Consider the following 21,542-nt stretch of genomic DNA (forward strand, 5'->3'; position numbering starts at 1 on the left):
AACCAGGAGATCATGACCTGAGCCGAAGACAGACACTTAACCGACAGAGCTACCCAGGTGCCCCCGTGTTTGAGATTTTTAAAAACAATCTTGCTAAGAGAGCAAGTCAGTTGTACTGAGTCACTGAAATTAATCTAACCTGGGATTTATTTACAGGCTAAACATTTGTTTTTCGTATTGTATGTGATTCCATAACTTTTGTTTTGACCTTGCAAAAGTCAGTTTTCCTAAAGACTATGCTTTCATATTCCTGGATTTCCATTATGTATTAATCTAATTAATGAGTGATCATAAGGAAAATTTTTCTAGAGTTCAACTTGAACAGGCACTTTCTGGTTTTGATGAAGGTTTGAGAAAACAAAAGAGATATCGCTGGTTCTACTATAATCCGGAAACCCCAGACTCTAAATGCAAGAGCTGTTATCTGCCTTTACATTAGTCATCTGTACTAACCGGTGATTTTAGAAGCTCACGTGAATCTTCGTGCCTGTTGCTGTGTCTGCTTAAAATTACATTTCCACTTCACAGTCCTTACCTAGGGTAGTGTACTTACATGGTAGTGTTTACAGATGGTTAATATTTAAGAAGAGATATGTTATTTTAAGAAAAGGAAGCTGTGTGGGGCACCTGGGTGGCTCAGTCGATTATGCGTCTGACTTCGGCTCAGGTCATGATCTCATGGTTCGTGGGTTTGAGTCCTGCGTCGGGCTCTGTGCTGACTGCCAGCTCAGAGCCTGGAGCCTGTTTCAGATTCTGTATCTCCCTCTCTCTCTGACCCTCCCCTGCTCACACTGTCTCTCTCTCTCAGAAATAAATAAAACATTAAAAAAAAAAAAAAGGAAGCTGAGGTGGAGTAGTGAGTGTGATGGCAACTGACCCTCTTTTTGTGGAATTCCTGAATTTTCAGAAAAGCCCTGACAGCCTTACGATTCATTTCCGTTAGAAGAAGCTAAGGTGGCCATCGTTATTTATGAAGTTTGGAAAGTGTGGAATTTTAATCATGTAAGTTTTCTTAGAATGTAATATGCCTGATTAAAATTATGAATATTTTAAGCATACAGAAGACTGTATGTTTGATTAGAGAAAAACATAACAAATACCCATGTACCTATCATCTATTTCAGTCAGATCCTCATATTTTCCAATACTTGCTAGGCTTCTCTTTTTTAAGAAATAAAATAAAACAGATATAGTTGAAGCATTCTGTGTAATCTTCCCTGAATGTATTTTTCTCTCTTCCCTTATGTATGAATATGGTCACGCATAAGGTAGCTTCATTTTCCATATTTTTAATAATATATATTCATAGGATTATATTGTAATATATCTCATACTGTAACTTGCTTTTCATTAGGTTACCATTGTGGTTTTAACTATAGGTATGTTGATATTTGTGGGTTGGTCATTCATTTAACTGTTATCTAGTATTCTGTTATATGTATCTGTTATAATTTGTACATTTCCTCTTGCCAGATACTCAGGTTTCTGGCTGTTTTGGTTCTACAAACAATGTGGCAGTGACTAATCTTGTAGGGTCTCCGTCTGTACTTGTGAGAGAGTTGCTCTAGGCACTGGAGTTTAGGCTATATATGCAGATGTACAGTTGCTGGATTGAAGGGTATGTGTATCTTCATTTTTACCAGATATTGCCAGATTGTTCTATAAAGTACTCGCATTAACTTATACTCCCACCATTGGTGTGTAAAAGATTTGGCTCCATATTCTGAACATTCTTGGTTTTATCAGACTGAAATTCCAGGCAGAGGGGAGAAACAAATGAGAAGACCTTCATATGTAGCATGCCACGAACTTCAAGAAAACCAGGGCAGCTGGAGTAAAGTAAGGGGGTAAAAGGAGATGAGGTGAGAGACTTAATAGGGAGGCTCATAGGCTATTGTAAAGACTTTTATTTTTTACCTTGAGTGTGATGACTATCTCAAATGTGAAGTGTTTTGAACAGAGGAGTGATGTAATTTTACTTGGGTTTTAAAATGATCACTCCAGGGGCACCTGGCCGGCTCAGTTGGTTAGGCATCCAGCTTTGGCTCAGGTCATGATCCTGGGGTTCTTGTTCCATCCCCCCGTCGGGCTCTGTGCTTACAGCTCAGAGCCTGGAGCCTGCTTTGGATTCTGTCTCTCTGTCTCTCTCTCTGCCCCTCCTTTGTTTGCACTCTGTCTCTTTCTCTCTCATGAATAAATAAACATTAAAAAAAAAAATAAAAGGATCACTCTAGTGAAGACAATGTAAGGGAGGCTAAAGGAGGAAGCAAGGAGACTAATTAGGAGGCTGTTGTCATAATCCAGGCAGGAGATGATGGTGACTTAGTCTAGAGTGGAGATAAAGGTGGTCAAAGGTATTCTCAGTCTGATATATTTTGAAAGTAGAGTGAACAAGGCATGCTGATGTATCAGATATGGGATGTGAGAAAAGAAGTACAGTTTTTGGCCTGGACAACAGGAAGGCTAGAGTTGCCATTCATTGAAAGGATGTGTGGGACAAGGAGGTTTGGGGGAGGAGAGAGAAATCAGAATTTGTTTTTGAACAAGCAAATTCTAGATGCTTCCTTTACATTCAATTTAGGATGTTGACTAGACAGGTAGATTCACGAGTCTGGAATACAAAGAGGTCCGAGCAAGAAATATGGATGTCAGCATAGAGGAGTGTTTAAAGCCATGAGATTGGATGAAGGAATGAGTGCAGAGGTAGAAACGGAGTTCAAGGAGATCCCTGGGTCAGCCCAGTGTTTATAGATCAGGAAGATGAGGTTTACCAATAAGAGAAACTGAAAAGAAGTGCTCAGTAAGGTGGAGGAGAACAAGAAGTGAGTAGCAGGCTTCTTGCACGCCGAGTGTAGAAACCGTTTCATAGGAGGACTGGTAATGAATATGCTCAGATAGATCAAGTAAGAGTGCTGAGACCTTTGGTTTTTGACAATATGGAAGTCATCCATGACTTTCATAGGAGCTGTCTCTTTGGAGTAGCAAGGAGATAAAGGTTGGATAGAGTGCCCTCAAGAGGGAATGGAAGATAGCAAAAATAGATATCTCTTTTGAGGAATTTCTTCCCAAAGGGGAATAGAAAAAGGAGACCATTACTAGAAGAAGATAGGGGAATAAGAGTGTTTTCAAAGATAGGAGCTATTATAGTGTGTTTGATGCCGATATAAATAGTATAATAAAGAGGGGGAAATTGATGATGCAAAAAAGAGAGGGGAGAATTGCTGGAATGAGGTTGAAGAGACGGGGTCTAACATACAATTGAGGAGTTGGTTTTAGGAGGAACACAGAGCATGCATCCATAATGGCAAGAGTAGAGCCGGAGTTCTCTGGGACAAATGTTGGTACTGATAGATTCTGATTGCTTTTATTGCCTCAATGAATTGGGAAGCAAGATCATCTGCTGAACCTGAGGAGGGGGAAGGAGAGCTAGAAGAAAAAAGAGAGGTAAAGGTGTGACCTAATCATTCAGGAGACTAGAGAGGCGGTCTGTGATTACAAGGCCACACAGCCTATGCTGATAAGGTAGAGAATAGGATTTATCCAGGGTTGGGGTTTGCCTGGGGATGATAGAGGAAGAGGGGCGAGATAGTTGAGGGTCTTTTCAAAGGAGAAGGATTATAATAATGGGCCATGGACTACGTTTGGGTGAAGAACAATGCAGAAGTGTGGTAGGATCAATGAATTACAGAGCTGGGTTTAAAAATATCGGAGTAAAGATATTTGAAGAGGTGAGTTGAAAAGGTAGAGGCTGGCTGGAGAGTGGGAAGCTAGAAATTGAGACTGTACAGGGGGTCAGGTTATTGGCGACAAGTTCTAGAGTACGACTGAGAATGAGTAGCTGTGGTCAAGTGAAAGACTGGACCCCGAGAGGAAAGGAGGATATTAAGGTCTGTCTATGTGGATATTTAAATCATCATGTATTTTGTTTCTAGGAAGTAATCCACTTCTATTAGGTTATCTGATTTGTTGGCATATAATTGTGCATAGGAGTCACTTATTATTATTTCTGTGGCATCGGTTGTAATGTCGCTTTCATTTCTCATTTTACACGAGTCCTCTTATTTTTATCCTTGGTGAGTCTAGTTAAAGATTTGTCAATTTTGTTAATCTTTAAAAAAAACAATAGTTTATTTATGTAGAGAGAGAGAGGCAGAGAGGTAGAGAATCCTAACCAGGCTCCACGCTATCAGTGCAAAGCCCATTGTGGCTCATGAGATTATAACCTGAGCTGAAATCAAGAGCCAAAATCAATTAACCACCTGAGTCATACCCAGATACCCCTGTTGGTCTTTTCAAATAAACAGCTCTTAGTTCATTGGTCTTTCCATTGTCTTTTTAGTCTCTATGTCATTTATTTCTGCTCTGATCTTTGTCATTTCGTTCCTCCAACTATCTTTGGGCTTTATTTGTTCTTTTTCTAGCTCCTTGAGGTGTAATGTTTGCTTGTTTATTTGAGATTTTTCTTTTTTCTTGAAGTAACTTGTTATTACTATGAAGTTCCCTCATTGAACTGCTTTTGCTGTATCCCATACATTTTTGTATGTTGTTTTTCTATTTTCATTTGTAACAAGGTATTTTTGACTCCTTAGATCATCATACATTTTGGTAAGAACAATGGTGGAGAGAGTCATGGCCAGGATTTGAAATACTTAAGGAATGATGTTGGAGGTATCATATCAATGACTACAGCAAGAATTAGAAATGGTGTGGTCTGATAACGTAAGATTGAAAGCTAGAATTTTAGGGAGGCAGGTAAGATAATTTCAGAGTAGCAATTAGAAATAAGAACACCTAATAGCAGCACTCTCAACAATAGCTAAAACATGGAAAGAGCCTAAGTGTCCATCAACAGATGAATGGATCAAGAAGATGTGGTTTATCTATACCATGGAATACTACATGGCAATGAGAAACAATGAAATCTGGCCATGTGGAGCAACATGGATGGACCTTGAGGGTGTTATGCTGAGCGAAATAAGTCAGGCAGAGAAGGACAAATATCATATGTTTGCACGTATAGGAGGATTAGGAGGAACTTGACGGAGGAACAAGGGGGAGAAGAAGGGAGGAAATGGTGGGGGAAAGGGAGAGAGGCAAACCATGAGAGACTCTTGAATGCTGACAAAAACTGAGGACTGATGGATGTGGGGGGGGGGTTGGGCATGGAGGAGGACACTCGTGGGGATGAGCACTGAGTGTTATGTGGAAACTAATTTGACAATAAACTATTTGTAAAAAAAAAATACGAACACCTACCCTGTCTCCAGGCCTGATGTGAAGAGGAGTGCGAGATTGAAGACAGCCAGGACTGAAGAGGGCTGCAGGGAGAGCCAAGTTTCGGTTGGCAGTGGCTTTCAGTCCTGGCTGTGCATTAAAATCACCAGGGAGGGCTTGTAAACATACCATTTCCGTGGTCCCAGCCCCCAGAGATTCTGACTCAAGGCCATCTGGGGTGGAGCTCAGGCTTAAGTAAATTTTTTTTAACTCCCAGGTGATTGTACAGCCAGGGTTGTGTCCCAAGCAGGAATGTTCTGAGGAAAGGATGAGTAATTGAGGATGACAGATGTGTTTCTGAGGACATAGGTAAAAGGTTTGGGAGTTCAGGAGGGGTGGGGCATCTTTAAAAGTTGATTGGCCTTTTGAATTTCTGTGAATTACATTTTTATACCCACGAATCTTTTATTATATTGGTACATGTTTGATTTTTGTTTCGGTTTGAGCTTTTTTTTTTTTTTAAGTGTTTATTTTGAGAGAGAGAGCAGGGGAGGGGCATAGTGAGAGGGAGAGAGAATCCTAAGCAGGTTCTGCGCTATCAATGCAGAGCCCGACACTTGGCTCAATCTCACAAGCTGTGAGATCGTGACCTGATCTAAAATCAAGAATTGGATGTTTAAATGACTGAGCCACCCAGGCGCCCCTGGTTTGAGCTTTTTATTGAAGTATTACATGAATACCGAAAAGTATGCACCTGCACATGTTGTGTAATGAGCACCCAAATCAAGAAACTGAGCATTACTAGCGTCTGCAAGCCATACTTTACCCCTGTTATATCAACTATCTCTTCACTGAGGAAGATTTGATTATTAAAAAGGATCTTATGCTGCCTGTCTTGAATAACGTAATAGATTTCATATCAAAATATACTGGGCTTAGGTTATGGGGTAAACCAAAATACTCCCAGCCATGATTTTCCTCTTTTTATTCTTAATGTACATAGAATACATAGAAGAGGGCTTGCAAAATCCAAGGTAACCTTTTTTTTCATCTGAAAACTGGCCTCCTGGAAATGCATTGTAGTCGGAGATACTCTGGTCTTTTCTGCTGCTCCTTCATCGGCTCTTTTCCTGTGACTGGAAATGAGCTGTTTGGGCAAGTGGAAACATGCTCTAAGTGATAGGGCCTCGCCCAGTTGGCCCAGACAATTTGGGTTTTCCGGACCTGCCTGATTGCACTTCTGAGCCTAGGATTTAGGGCTTACAAAGTAGCTGTATGCCAGGTTTGAGTCAGAGAAGACCCCTGAGGAATGGTTACGATGGTTTTTCTTAACTATAAAGTAGATAAAGTAAATGTAAATTGCAAGATCCTGCTTTTGGCATTTGTAGCTATTCATCTCCAGTAAAAGAAAAAAGAAAGAAAGAAAAGAAAAAATATTATAAAGAAAAAGAGGTTGCCTGGGGGGGCTCAGCCGGTTAAGCATCGACTTTGGCTCAGGTCATGATCTCACGGTTCATGGGTTCGAGCCCCACGTCGGGCTCTGTGCTGACAGCTCAGAGCCTGGAGCCTGTTTCAGATTCTGTGCCTCCTTCGCTCTTTGACCCTCCCCTGCTCATGCTGTCTCTCTCTCAGAAGTAAATAAAAAACATTATAAAGAAAAAGACTGGATTTTTTGATCTGTAGAATGTGTAGCACAATGAACTTAAGTTTTCATTTTTAACAGAAGGCTGGGAGGATATCATAAAGACTTTTTATTACTATCAGGAGCAGGAAAAACCAGTTTTTTAATTTTAGTTACTCCTTTGCATCATTGAAGAATAAAGTTAATTGAAAGTAACATTGTAAATGTTAAAGACCACTGGAAAAAATGGTGAAGGCAGAAATACTGCTTGTTTGGGGCACTTGGCTGGGTCGTTCGGTGGAATGGGAAACTCTTGATGTCAGGGTTGTGAGTTTGAGCTCCATGTTGGGTATGGAGATCAATTAAAAAAATAAAAAGAAATACTGCTTGTCTGCTTTTAAATAGTCCCATTGCACCACATTCTCTAAAATTCTTTGAGGTTTAGATGAAGGTAATATCAGAATATTGTTAGATACGTCAATAACTTATTAACATTAACTTTCATGGGGGAACTATTTTCATACTCTTGTCGATTTCCTTATCCTGTACTCTGTGTATATGAGTGACATAGCTCAGGTACCCTGTGATGTTGTATGACAGTGAGTGGAGACAGCCGAGGAAATTGAATGATCATATAACAAGTCTTCCCAACTTTAGGCGACATTGTCCTAGGTAAGCATTTGGCCTTTAAAAAAAACTCACTTGAATAAAATGATCAGTGGTTGCCAGGGGTTGGTGAGAGCTAGGGATGAACTGGCAAAGCTAAGACTTTTCTAATAGTGAAAATATTCTGTGTGGCACTGTAATGGTGGATACATGTTGTCATACACTGTCAAAACCCATAGAATATGTAACATCAAGAGTGAACCCGAATTTAACTGTGGACTTTGGATAATAATGATGTGTCACTGTAGGTTTATTGATTGAAATAAATGGCCCACTCTGATGCAGGATGTTGGTAGTGGGGGAGGTAGTCTGTGGAGGGGGTGTACACAGGGGACATATGGGAGTTCTCTGTATGTTCTGTCGGTTTCTCTGTGGAGCTAAACCTTCTCTAGAAATAAAATTTGAGAGGCGCCTGGGTGGCTCAGTCATTTGAGCGTCTGACTTTGGTTCAGGTTGTGATCTTGCAGTTCATGAGTGTGAGCCCCGTGTTGGGCTCTGTGCTGACAGCTCAGAGCCTGGAGTCTGTTTCAGATTCTGTGTCTCCCTCTCTCTCTGCACCTCCCCCACTCACAATCTGATACTCTCTCTCTCAAAAATAAAAATAAAACATAAAAAAAAATTAAAAATGAAACTAAAAACAACTTGCAGAATTTTTATGATGGTATGTTGCAATATTTAATAATACTTTTTTCTTCCACATTTTTATTTAAATTCTAGTTAGTTAATATACAATGCAATATTGGTTTCAGGAGTAGTATTCAGTGATTCGTCAATTACATACAGTACCCAGTGCTCATCATCCTAAGTGCCTTCCCTTTACCCATCTAGCCTATCCCTCACCCACCTCCATCCGTCAACCCTCGGTTTGTTCTCTATCATTAAGAGTCTCTTATGGTTTATTTCCCTCCCCCCCATATGTTCATCTGTTTTGTTTCTTAAATTCCACATATTTAGTGAAATCATGTATTTGTCTTTCTCTGACTGACTTATTTCACTTAACATAATAATACACTCTAGTTTTGGCTACATGGTGGCAAATGACAAGATTTCATTTTTTTTGATGGCGAATATTCCAGTGTGTGTGTGTGTGTGTGTGTGTGTGTGTGTGTGTGCGTGTGTGCGTGCGCGCGCGCGCGCGCGCATCAGCATGAATATTTGGGCTCTCTCCATAGCTTGGCTATTGTTGATTGTGCTGCCATAAACATTGTGGTGCATGTTCCTCTTTGAAACTGTATTTTTATATCCTTTGGGTAAATACCTTGTAGTACAATTGCTGGAACATAGGGTGGTTCTAGTTTTAACTTTTTGAGGAACCTTCATACTGTTCTCCAGAGTGGCTGCACCAGTTTGCATTCCTACAAGCATGTAGGAATCTTTTCCCCTTTTCCCTTTCTTCACATCCTCACCAACACCTCTTTTTCTTGTGTTAATTTTAGCCACTGTTTTAAACATTTCATTTAAATTTATTTTATTAAAAATGTTTATTTATTTTGAGAGAGAAAGAGCGGGGGAGGGGCAGAGAGAGACAGAGATGGAGAATCCCTAGCAGGCTCTGCACTGTCAGCAGAGAGCCGACTCAGGGCTCAATCCCAGGAACCGCAAGATCATGACCTAAGCTAAAATTAAGAGTTGTATGTTTAACCGAGCCGCCCAGGTGCCCCAATTTTAGTTATTTTGACAAGAGTGAGGTGGTGTCTTATTGTGGTTTTCATTTATATTTCCCTCATGATGAGTGATGTTGAGCATCTTTTCATGTGTCTGTTAGCCATCTGGATGTCTTTGTAAAAATGTCCGTTCATGTCTTCTGCTCACTTCTTACTGGTTTTTTTTTTTGGGGGGGGGGTGTTGAGTTTGATAAGTTCCTTAGAGATTTTAGATACTAATTCTTTATCAGATACGTCATTTTGCAAATATCTTCTCCCATTCCGTAGGCTGCCTTTTAGTTTTGTTGCTTGTTTCCTTTGCTGTGCAGAAGCCACATGTTCACCGTGTAGAACAGATGACCATTTCTAAAAAAAACAAAAAAAACCCTGTAGTTCTTTTCTTAATGTCAAAATTATTCACATAAATCTATTTCTGAATTCTCAAAGCCTACCTTACTAATGGTTATGTAAATGTTAATCGAGGCCAAAAAGTAGCCATCTGGATTATTACTTTAGAGAGGATTTTCCCTTTGATTTTAGGTTGACTGTAATTTTTATACTTTTCAGTGTTCCTCTGGTAAATTTGTGTAGGATGGATAGTAATTATAATCAGTTCTTTCTGCGAAAAAAAAGTCTAGGTACTGTTTTTAGGGATTTAGTTATATTAAATACATGAAATTGCTACAATCAAGTATTCACATATCATGGACAACATTCTTTTGTAATAGGGATTAACTGTATAATATATTTCAATACTTTATTATTTTAAAATTAGAATTCTGAGGGGTACTTGGGTGGCTCTGTTGGTTAAGTGTCCAACTCTTGATTTTGGCTCAGGTCATGATCTCAGAGTTCATGAGTTTGAGCCCCACTTCTGCCTCTGCACTGACAGCACAGAGACTGCTTGGGAGTATCTCTCTTCCTTTCTCTCTGGCCCGCCCTCCCTCTCTCTCAAAAATAAATAAACTTTAAAAAAATTAGTAGTCTGAGATCATGTGAAATGGCCATTCATTTGATTAATTTAGTGTGTTTGTTTTTAGGTTTGTGTTCTTAATCAGTTGATTACCATTTCATAACTCATAAATTATTCTTCCTGAATGACACTTTCTATTTCCTAGAACCTTGGTCCTTTACCTTTCTCTTTCCTTCTTGCCCAACACTAAAGAATGGCTAACCTTCTAAAATTTTCTTTCCTTTCTTAATGGCATAATATTATCATTTAATTTTGTTTATTAGAATCATCAAAGTATGTCTTCTGTTGGCTGTTCTTTTTAAAAAAAATTTTTTTTAATGTTTATTTTTGAGAGCGAGAGAGACAGAGTGAGTGGGGGAGGGTCAGAGAGAGAGGGAGACACAGAATAGGAAGCAGGCTCCAGGCTCTGAGCTGTCAGCACAGAGCCCGATGCGGGGCCTGAACCTATGAACCATGAGATCATGACCTGAGCCGAAGTCGGATGCTTAACCGACTGAGCCACCCAGGTGACCCTTTCTGTTGGCTGTTGTTAACTTAAATGGATTAAGTTGAAAATTTATGTGATATGGGGTTCCTTGGTGGCTCAGTTGGTTAAATGTCTGACTCTTGATCTTAGCTCAGGTATTGATCTCAGGGTCATGAGATCATTTAAGTGATGAAAATGCTATAGTCAGATTTTTTCCCCCACAGTCTTACTATTTTGAAGGTATTGTTTGGCCTCAAAATTTTAAAGTCTTCTATTCTCTATTCCTTTGGGAAGATGAAGTGCTAAGCCCTTGTTTCAGATTTAAGGAGAATAAACTTCTGGTCTTTGTTTTTTCCTTTTTCCCCTATTTCATTATGTTTTGATTTGGAAGAAGCTTTAGAAGATAATTTAGATCATCTTTTTCATTATATAAATGAGGAAGTTAAGTGACTTGCCTAAGTAAGATCTTGCAGCTAGTGCCAGATCTTGGACTCTGGTATCAAACCCTGACCCTCAGCCCCCTTTCCCTCTTTTTCTTTTGTCTTTTTGTGCTTCTGATAGTTGGCACTAATGTTTTCCAGCCACTCTATTCTGGGCCAGTCCAATGTGCAGCAATGTTAATGTTTCCTTGGCAACCTTGTCTACACCTCTTCTGAGGGGATCGATGAAAGTATGGACTTGGAACCACAATGGTTACCCATATTTTCCCCAATCTGTGATGTTTTTCCCCTTTAAACAACATTGCTTTATCCATGCAAGCCAGTGAAGAAAAGGAAGCTGCCTGGGGCTCTGTGGTATACAGAATAATGGCCCCTCCCCCAAAGATGTCCATGTCCTAATCCTTGGAACGTCTGAATGTTTGGTTACATGGCAAAGGTGAATTAAGTTTGCTAGTCCACTGAGCTTAAAATATGGAGATTATCTTTGATTAATTTGGTGAACCCAATGTAATCACAGGGGCCTCTGTGGAAGAGGGAATTGGAAGAGAGAAGTCTTGAGACAGCGTGAGGAGTAGGCCTGTTGCCAGCTTTGAAGATGAAGGAAGGGGCCAGGAGTCAAGGAAAGTGGAAAACCTCTATGAGCTAGAAAAGACAAAGGAACAAAATCTTTCATAGAGCCCCCAGAAAAGAATGCATCCTACAGACATCTTGATCTTAACCCACTATGATCTATGTTAGACTTCGGAAAAACAGAAATAGAAGATAACATATTTTTGTTGTTTTAATGGTTAAGTGGTTGTTTTAACTAATACAAGTACTTATACTGCTTCTTAGAAAAAGTCACTTTGGCTCTCCCTCTTCCAGGTCATCTGATTATTTTATTAGCTACCTTGATTTCCCTTACACATCTTGGCTCCATGTTTCTCATCTAGATCCTTGGATCAAACAACCCATTGTAAGACTGACTGTTCACTCTGAATGAACTATGAATATCCTTAGGGCATACCTTCTCAGTATTTGGTCATTAGCTTTACAAAACACAAGCAATGTTAAGAGGCTACATAAAAATGTGAAAATTTGTGGCTGCTTTTATGGAATTCAAGGTCAGATACTCCTGTCATGTCCTAATTTTTAAGAAATTATTATTGTCACCTTGTTATGTTTATCAGGGAAACTACCTTTATGGGTATAAAGGAAACTGCTTATGGCTTTGCTATTTATGAAACAGACTGAATGAGATGCATATCTTGTTTCTTACTTGACAGAGGAGGAAAATGCTAGGCCATTGTCTGGTTACCTATTTTATCAGGCTGACTTGCTCAGTAGACTGAAGTACACATTTGATAGCCTGACTTGCTAAGATGTGGCCAACACATCTACTAACTCCTGTAAAATCCTTGACTTCATGCAGCATCAAGTTTTTTTCTCATTGCCCAATGGCCTATTAATTGGTGTTGAGGGCTCAACTTTGCAAAAGCCTCATGGGTCAGTGTGATATGAATTAGTTTGGACGATGAATCCCTTATCCTTTCAAATTAACGTATTTATGTGGCTGGGAGTCTTGAATTCAACCAAAGTTTCTGTCTTTTCAGATTTTTTTTTAACATTTTTATTTATTACTGAGAGACAGAGACAGAGCATGAGCATGGGAGGGGCAGAGAGAGGGGGAGACAGAATCCGAAGGAGGCTCCAGGCTCTGAGCTGTCAGCATAGAGCCCAACGCAGAGTTCAAACTCACAAACTGCGAGATCATGACCTTAGCTGAAGTTGGATGCTTAACTTACTGAGCCACCCAGGTGCCCCTCCACTTTAAAAAAAAAAAAAAGATTTGTTTTTAAGTAATCTCTACACCTAATGTGGGGCTTGAACTTATAACCCTGAGATCAAGAGTTGCATGTTCTACCAGCTGAGCCAGCCAGGTGCCTCATATTTTCAGGAGATCTGATTCTATGTTAAGGCTACCAGAAAGGCAGAATTCATAATTCTGACTTTCTGCATTTGTTTATTCGATGACAGGGAAATTTTTTATTGATGAAAAATTTCTTGACCCACTGTGGAATGAGAACCTTACCGGGCCCTCCTTTCTGTACTAACTGATTTCCCAAATAGAAAGAAGAGGCTATTCCATATTTTTGTAGACCTGAGGGACATTGGTCATTGTTATAGGCCAACTAATTCTTTCAGATGGTATATCGTTGAATCTTGCTTTCTTTTTTAATCCATTATGATAGTGTCTGTCTTGTAATCATAGTGTTTAAACAATTTATATTTATCACTATGATAAAGTTTAAATTTGCCATCTTGCTCTTTATTTTTTTGCGTTTCATCTTTGTTCCCCTTTTTTTTCATGTTTTCCTGCTTTCTTTTGGATTAATAGAGTATTTTTTTGTGATTCCATTTATCTGCAATAATGGCATATTAGCTATACCTTTTGTTTTAATTTTTAGTAGTTATTCCAGTTTACTATATATCTAATGTTACCAATTTGTCTTTAAGTAACGTATCATTTCACACAGGAGCCTTACAACAATATACGTCTGTCTGTGCACCTCCCCCGATACTGTTTTTGTCACATCTTTTGCTTCTACATCTGACAAACCATATACTTTACTAAGTTTGCTTTAAATAACCAGTTAACTTTTTTCTGGCTTTATTGAGGTATCTGTGACAAATAAAATTAAATAAAGTGTACATCATGATATACAATGATGATTTAATATACACTATGATTTAATGCACATTGTGAAAGGATTCACACAAGTTAATTAACACATTCCTCACCTCACATAGTTACCTTTATATGTGTGTGAGACCCTAAAATATACTTTCTTAGCAAATCTCAATTACATAACATAGTCATTATACTATACATTTTGCTATGTAGGCTATAATCACCATGCTGTATATAGATCCTCAAAACTTATAACTGAAAATTTATACTCTTTGACCAGTCTCTTCCCATTTCTCCACCTTCAGGTCCTGGTATCCACCATTCTACAGTTTCTGTGAGTTTGACTTCCTGTTTTTTGCTTTCTATTTTTCTTTTCTTTCCTTTTTTTTTTTTTTTTGATTTCAAATATAAGGGAGATCATACAGTATTTGCATTTCTCTGGCTTGTTTCACTTAGCATAATGCCCTCCAGGTTTGTCCATATTGTTGTAAATGACAGATTTCCTTTTTTTTTTTAATGGCTCAATAATATTCCATTGTATATACTTGTCTATACATCTCTTTAAACACAGTTTTGCTTGATTAAGAATGTTGAACACAACCATTTACTAAAAGTGTGGGATGGAGCAACACACACATAGGAGCCTGCCACAGGGTGGGAGTATATGTGAGTGAGGCATGCGAAGTGCTGGGGGTCCATGAGCCAGTTGGTGGAATTGCAGGCAAGGCACCCCCAGCACCTCAGCTGTGGGATTCCTGATTCAGTTCATGAAATGGTTGGTAGGATACATGTGTCTTTGATACATTTTAGCCCTGGGTGCCCAATCTACCCTTCTGAACCTACTGAGTTCACCTCAGTATTCTGGATGAGATAAGAAAGAAGTGGGTCTTTTTGGCAGATTATAACACAGCTGCGGAAGCTGGGTACTCACTTAACATGCTGTTTCCCTTGTGGGAAAAATTGCTGGTGAGTGGGTCTTACAGTACTGAGCTGTACCTTAAGGCCCATATGGCACCCTGCCTTGGAGGAAGGGTGATGTGGGTAAAGTGAAATTGTTCTTCTTACCCTCTTCAATGAGTCAAATGTCAGAATTTTTTAAAAAATTAAAGTATAGATGATGTATAATATTATCTTAGGTGTACATCATACCACAGTGATTCGTTAGGAAATACCCCAATCACCGCAGTTGCCATCTATCTCCATACAGAGTTATTATAATATTATCAGCTCTATTCCTTATGCTGTACTTTTCATTCCTGGGACTTCTTTCTCACCTATACACCCCATGCCAGCTACCTTACCTCCCGCCCCGGCAGTCACTAGTTTGTTTCCTGTGAGTCTTTTTTTTTCTTTGTTGTTTGTTTGTTCATTCATTTTGTTTTTCAGATTCCACNACCCCGGCAGTCACTAGTTTGTTTCCTGGGAGTCTTTTTTTCTTTGTTGTTTGTTTGTTCATTCATTTTGTTTTTCAGATTCCACATATAAGTGAAATCATATGGTATTTTTCTTTCTCTGACTTATTTCACTTAGTATAATACCCTTTAGGTCCATCCATTTTGTCACAAAAGGCAAAATTTAAAAAAATTATTTAAATTCTAGTTAACATGCCGTGCACTATTTTCTTTTCAGGAGTAGAATTCTGTGTTTCATCATTTACGTACAACACTCAGTGCTTGTAAGAAGTGCCCTTCTTAATGCCCATCATCCATCCCCTACCTACCCCCCGCCATCAACCCTCCATTTGTTCTCTGTCATTAAGAGTTTCTTATGGTTTGTTTCCCTCTCTCTCTCTTTTTTTTTCCACCGTACCATATATTAATCTATTTTGTTTCTTAAATTCCACATGTGAATGAAGTCATATGGTATTTGTCTTTCCCTGATTGCCTTATTTAGCTTACCATTATGTACTCTAGCTCCATCCACATCATTGCAAATGGCAAGTTTTTTTTTTTTGATGGCTGAGTAATATCCCACTGTGTATGCCACACACATAAACTCCACTTATCCATTCATCTGTTAGCGAACGCTTAGGTTGCTTCCATATCTTAGCTATTGTAAATAATGTTACAATAACATTACAAATAATGTTATGCAATAAGCATAAGGGTACATGTATCTTTTCAAATTAGTGTTTTTGTTTTCTTTGACAAAATACCCAGAAGTGGAATTACTGGATTTTATGATACTTCTATGTTTAGTTTTTCTGACGAACCTCCATCCTGTTTTCCAGAGTGTCTGTCCAATTTGCATGCCCACCAACAATGCCCTTGTCTCCACATCCTCACCAATACTTGTTATTTTTTGTTTTATGCTAGTCATTCTGACTGGTGTGAGGTGTTGTCTCATTGTGGCTTTGATTTGAATTACTCTGATGATTCGTGATGTTGAGCATCTTTTTATTTGTCTCTTGGCCATCTGTATGTCTTGGGAAAAATACCTGTTCAGGTGCTCTGCCCATTTTTAAATTGGATTATTTGGATTATTTTGGTGTTGAGTAGTATGAGTTCTCTATATATTTTGGATATTAACCCCTTCTCAGTAGGTTGCCTTTTCCTTTTGTTGATGGTTTCTTTCACTGTGCAAAAGCTAATATTTAGTTTGATGTAGTCCCAGTTGTTTTTTTTTTTTGTTTGTTTGTTTTTGTTGCCCTCGCCTGAAGAGATACATCCAAAAAAGTGTTGCTAAGACCAATAATTTATTGCCTATTCTTTCTTTTAGGAATTTCATGGCTTCAGGTCTTAGGTCTAAATTTTAGGCCTTAAATCTATTTTGAGTTTACTTCTGTTTGTGGTATAAGAAAGTGGTATAGTTTTATTCTTTCGCGTGTAGCTGACCAGCTTTTCCAGCACCATTTGTTGAAGAGACTATCACTTTCCCATTTAGTATTCTTACCTTCTTTGTTATGGAATAATTGACCATATAAGTGTGTGTGTATTTCTGGGCTCTCAATTCTGTTCTGGATGTCTCTTCCACAAAAGTACTCTTTTATTGGTAATTGTCATAATTGTTCTTTGGTGAAAAGACAGAGAAAACTCCTATTCTGTCACTCTGCTGATGTCACTTCAATTAACTTGTAAAGAAATTAAAAATGAGGAAACCATCTTTAACATTTAGCCACATATTTGCCATCATAAGCTTCCTTATTACTTTTGGTTCTAAATTTCCACTTGATATTTTCTTTTTGCTAGAAGAACTTTAAAATTTCTCATGAGATAAATCAGAGAGAAGCAAATACATTATGATATCACTTATCTGTGGAATCTGAAAAGCCAGACTCCTAAAACCAGAGAGTAAAATAGCATTTACCAGGAAATGGGGGTGCAGCAGGGAAATTGGACAGGTGTTGTTAAGGGGTACAAACTTGCAATGAGAGTAAGTCCTAGAGAGCTAATGGACAGTATAGTGAACACAGATAACAGTATTGTATTATAAAATCATCAAACTTGCTAAGGGACTGGAACTTTATTCCAACCACTAAAAAGAAATAATAATTATGTAATGTGATAAAAATGCTAATTATTGCTATACCAGCAATTATTACAACATATGAATGTGTCAGACTAATGTGTGCATCTTAAATTTACACAATGTTATATGTCAAATATATTTTAATTAAAAAAGATAATGTAAGTGTGCTCTTGGTGAATTATCTTATTTATCTGGAAAAGTATTTATTTTGCCTTCATGAAAAAAATTTTTTTAATGTTTATTTTTGAGAGAGAGAGACAGACACACACACAGACCATGAGCTGGGGAGGGGCACAAAGAGAGAGGAAGACACAGAATCCGAAGCAGGCTCCAGGCTCTGAGCTGTCAGCACAGAGCCCAATGTGGGACTCGAACTCCGCAACGGCTGAGATCATGACCTGAGCCAAAGTCCGATGCTTAACCAACTGAAGCCACCCAGCTGCCCCTACTTCACCTTCATTTTTGAATAATATTTGTGCTGAGTATAGAATTCTAGGTTGGCAGGTTTTTTTTTTTCTTTTTTCTTTTTTTTTAATTTTTTTTTAATTTATTTCTAGGAGAGAGAGAGAGAGACAGCGTGAGCAGGGGAGGGTCAGAGAGAGAGAGGGAGTCACAGACTGAAACAGGCTCCAGGCTCTGAGCTGGCTGTCAGCACAGAGCCCGACGCAGGGCTCGAACCCACGAACCGCGAGATCATGACCTAAGTGAAAGTCGGACGCTTAACCGACTAAGCCACCCAGGTGCCCCTTTTTTTTTCTTTATTCTGGCCCAACATTCTGCCCATTGGGAAGTATTTTCTGAAAAACAAACTAATTTTCAGCCCTGTTAAGACCCTCATCTCTTACCACAGGAAGATTTTCCACAAACACAGAGACACCAGATTATAGTCAATCTCTATGCCTTTCAGTAGGGGCCTTAATACATTTATTCTTCCTTTGCTAGGCTGTCTTGCATGGTAAGCCTGCAGGAAAAGGCATAGTACCTCTCACTCAGATGGCTCTTTCCATACTTATGCCAGTTAGTATTGTTCTTTAGCTTCTGTGCCCAAATGGAATAGCTAATTTACACCTTGGTGAAGGAGATCAGATAGGATGCTATAGTTCAAGCAAAGGTGATGATGAGGTAAGTGAAAACCAGGCTGATTGGGTTGACTTAACTAGATAATGATAAAGAACTGAGGAGACTTGGATGTAGAAAGTAAGAGAAGTATCAGAGCCTACGACTGTGGCAATCCCAGCTTTCATTTTCTTCTTCTTCTTTTGTGTAATAGAACCCTAAGTTTTAGCTGGACTTATTTGTGCTTAGTGCAAAGAATGCATTGTCAAGTTCTTTTAGTAAGTGGATGTGACCATATCACTAAAATCAGACTAATGAGATGAAAGTAGAAGCATTGGGTGCAGCTTCTAGAAAAATCTTAGGATTGAATCAATCCTGCTTCCCCTCTCCTGCTGGCTGTTACGTGCATGTGATAGCAGGAGCCCAGGCAGCCATCTTAATGCCCTGGACCTCAGAGTGGAAGGCACATGCTGGGAATGGCACATCACCAAGTGGAAAAGAGTCCAGCACTCTGAACTGCTATCCACTGAACTGACCACATCAGGGTTTCTTTCTTTGTGTGTGAGAATACAGTTTCTATCTTATGTAAGCCATCGGTTTTGTCTCTATCTCTGTTTTTGTTCTTGTTGCAGATGGCGATCTGCAACCGTACCTAATCCTGACTAATGAAAGCAGGGTGACAGAAGATGCCTAAATTTTTATCTTGGATGGTGGAACAAGTGGTGATGCGTTTGGTAAAGAACAAACAACCTAGGAACTTCTGGAAGTAGATTATCCTACCAAACAGTTATACACTGACATGGGTAAGTCTTAAATCATGAAAACTTTCAACCTGTATTTGAATCTTTTTTTTTCCTTTTGTTGTCTTAGGCATAAACATTGATCTCCTGCCTTAATTACTTTAGGAATTTGATGACTTAGTCTTACAGTGGAGTTCTGAAATATCAAAGCTCTCTCTGCTTCATATTCTTACTAGTGGAGAGATAGGTCTTAATCACATTCTTTTTTTTTCACATTCTTGAAATATATAGAAAAGTTTAAGTTTGGGGATCTTCAAGAGATAAACTGAAGTAACATGGAGGAATGCATCAGATGTTGGAACTATTTATGAGGTGCTATTTTTATTTTGGATTAGGTCTTTTCCCTCAATCACTGACTGTTAATCTTTATCACATGTGTTGAACCTTCATGTCAGAATTATTGTTGAGCACACCTAGGGAGAATTAAATGTAGTTTATATTTTGGCATTATTTATTATTTGGCAAATTATTATTTATTATATTTTATTATTATAAAACTTTTAAATGATAGTTTTGAAGTATAGATTTCACTTTGCTTTTTTTTTGGGGGGGGTTTATTTATTTCTAGGAGAGAGAGAGAGACAGCGTGAGCAGGGGAGGGTCAGAGAGAGAGGGAGTACAGACTCTGAAACAGGCTCCAGGCTCTGAGCTGGCAGTCAGCACAGAGCCCGACGCGGGGCTCGAACCCACGAACTGTGAGATCATGACCTGAGCGAAAGTTGGACGCTTAACCGACTAAGCCACCCAGGTGCCCCTCACTTTGCTTTTTTATTCTTCAAGCTAGTCAAAGAATTTGTAGGATGCAAGTGTATTTTTAATTTGTTTTCTCTCTCTGACTTCCTCCCTCAGGAAAAATATAGTGGATTTGTGGTGATGGTTTTAAGCTTACTGGCATCAGGAAGCATTTAAAATGTCTTTAGGCAACCTTGTTTTCCCTTTCTTCTTGTCTGGTAGTGATAAAAGCTAAGTGTCTCTTTAAAAAAAAAATTTTTTTTTAATGTTTGTTTATTTTAGAGAGAGACAGAGCACAAGCAGGGCAGGGGCAGAGAGAGAGGGAGACACAGAATCCGAAGCAGCTGCAGTCTCCGAGCTGTCAGCACAGAGCCCCGTGTGGGGCTCAAACTCCCAAACTGTGAGATCATGACCTGAGCCTAAGGCGGACGCTTAACCGACTGAGCCACCCAGCTGCCCCTAAGTGTCTCTTTCTATACCTTGTAAACAATATGTTTTCCGTAGATGCTGGCAAACAACTTGGAATTTGACCTCTGACATCTTTCATGGGACTGTATGTGGGAAGGTTTTGAGCTAGAGCTGATGTAATGCATCCCAGGGAAGCAGTGCTTGGAACTCAGGTAGCTTTAAGCAGGTAAGCTAATAGCAGAGTAAACTTGCCAGAAATAAGCATGTATAAAAGAATAAAAGAAACGGAAACAGTAAAACCATTGATAACAAAATACAGGGAGAATGATTCAGGGCTTCTGTGGGAATCCATAGAGGCCGAAGGCTCTAAAAGCTGAGACTGCTTCATTTTTCTTTTGATGTAACAGTCATTAAAAAATAGTAATAAGGCTCAGGCCAGGACCAACATGGAAACTCACTTATATTATATCAGCATTGTGCGTGTGTGTTTTTTTTATACTTGTATTACAGCATAGGGCAGTGTCACATATACAAGACTTTTTTTGCGTAAATTGTATGTTTCATTCAAAACAAAGACAGGCTTGCTTGAAACTGAATTGACAGCTTTCTGGCTGTAAAGATAAATACAGCACTTTTCAGGTAGTGAATTCATGAATAATCAATGAACCAGCAAAAGACAAAAAGTGACATATGGCAGCCTGGTCTGGATTAAGTGTGATTGTCACATTCCCTTCCCCACCTTTTCCCCTTCACTAATTTATTGAAAGAAACAAAGCCAGCCTCATTTAGCCAGAACACAGTACCTCTGAAAAAGTCTACTTAGGCAAAGTGTTACCAGCCAAGTTTATTCATTAAATGTCTCCTCTATTCTTTGGTGTTTTAATAGTCTAGCCCAACTTGTTTGTGTTAATAGAAATTTTATTCAGAATGAAAATTTGACTTGAAATCTTGAAATAAACTGGTAGTTTTGTTTTTTCAGATTACTGGTACATTAGTATTTCCAAATAAGTAACACTTACTTAACCATGCTGATTTGCCAGAATGTTTCTCTAAATGAACAATAAACACATTATAGGTGTGTTTTCATGCCTTCACCTAGTATATAAGCCAGAATAGAGAGAAGGCATTCTTAATTTTTTCCTTTGTATCAACCAACACTTGATTAAAGATACTGATTTTATTATTTTTAACAAAAAATAATCATTTTTAATAGAAATTCTTTGGTAACACCAAAGTTTTTAGAATAGTGTTCTAAGGAACTGATGGTGGGGAGGTATATGTTCCCAATCTAAGTAATAACTCTACCACTTTAAAACTTTAGTCTTTTTTTTAATATATAGTTGATTGTCAGGTGGGTTTTCATATAACACCCAGTGCTCATCCC

The 21,542-nt window shown here is 38.7% G+C and overlaps 1 protein-coding gene across 6 annotated transcripts in view; it reads left to right on the forward strand.

The window, feature by feature from the left end:
* Positions 1 to 21,542, forward strand: part of COA1 (cytochrome c oxidase assembly factor 1) — a 77,576-nt gene that overhangs the window by 30,363 nt on the left and 25,671 nt on the right. For 4 of the 6 annotated variants that reach the window (XM_077781127.1, XM_077781130.1, XM_077781128.1 and 1 more), the window contains 2 exons: positions 18,851 to 19,021; positions 20,255 to 20,384. The exons of 1 other annotated variant lie outside the window; for it this stretch is intronic. The gene's annotated coding sequence lies outside the window, so the exon portion shown is untranslated. The remainder of the gene's footprint in view (positions 1 to 18,850; positions 19,022 to 20,254; positions 20,385 to 21,542) is intronic. One more of the 6 variants, XM_077781132.1, reaches the window with a different exon arrangement.

This window comes from Crocuta crocuta, unplaced genomic scaffold (assembly GCF_008692635.1).
Source record: "Crocuta crocuta isolate KB4526 unplaced genomic scaffold, BGI_CrCroc_1.0 scaffold108, whole genome shotgun sequence".
Taxonomy (NCBI): domain Eukaryota; kingdom Metazoa; phylum Chordata; class Mammalia; order Carnivora; family Hyaenidae; genus Crocuta; species Crocuta crocuta.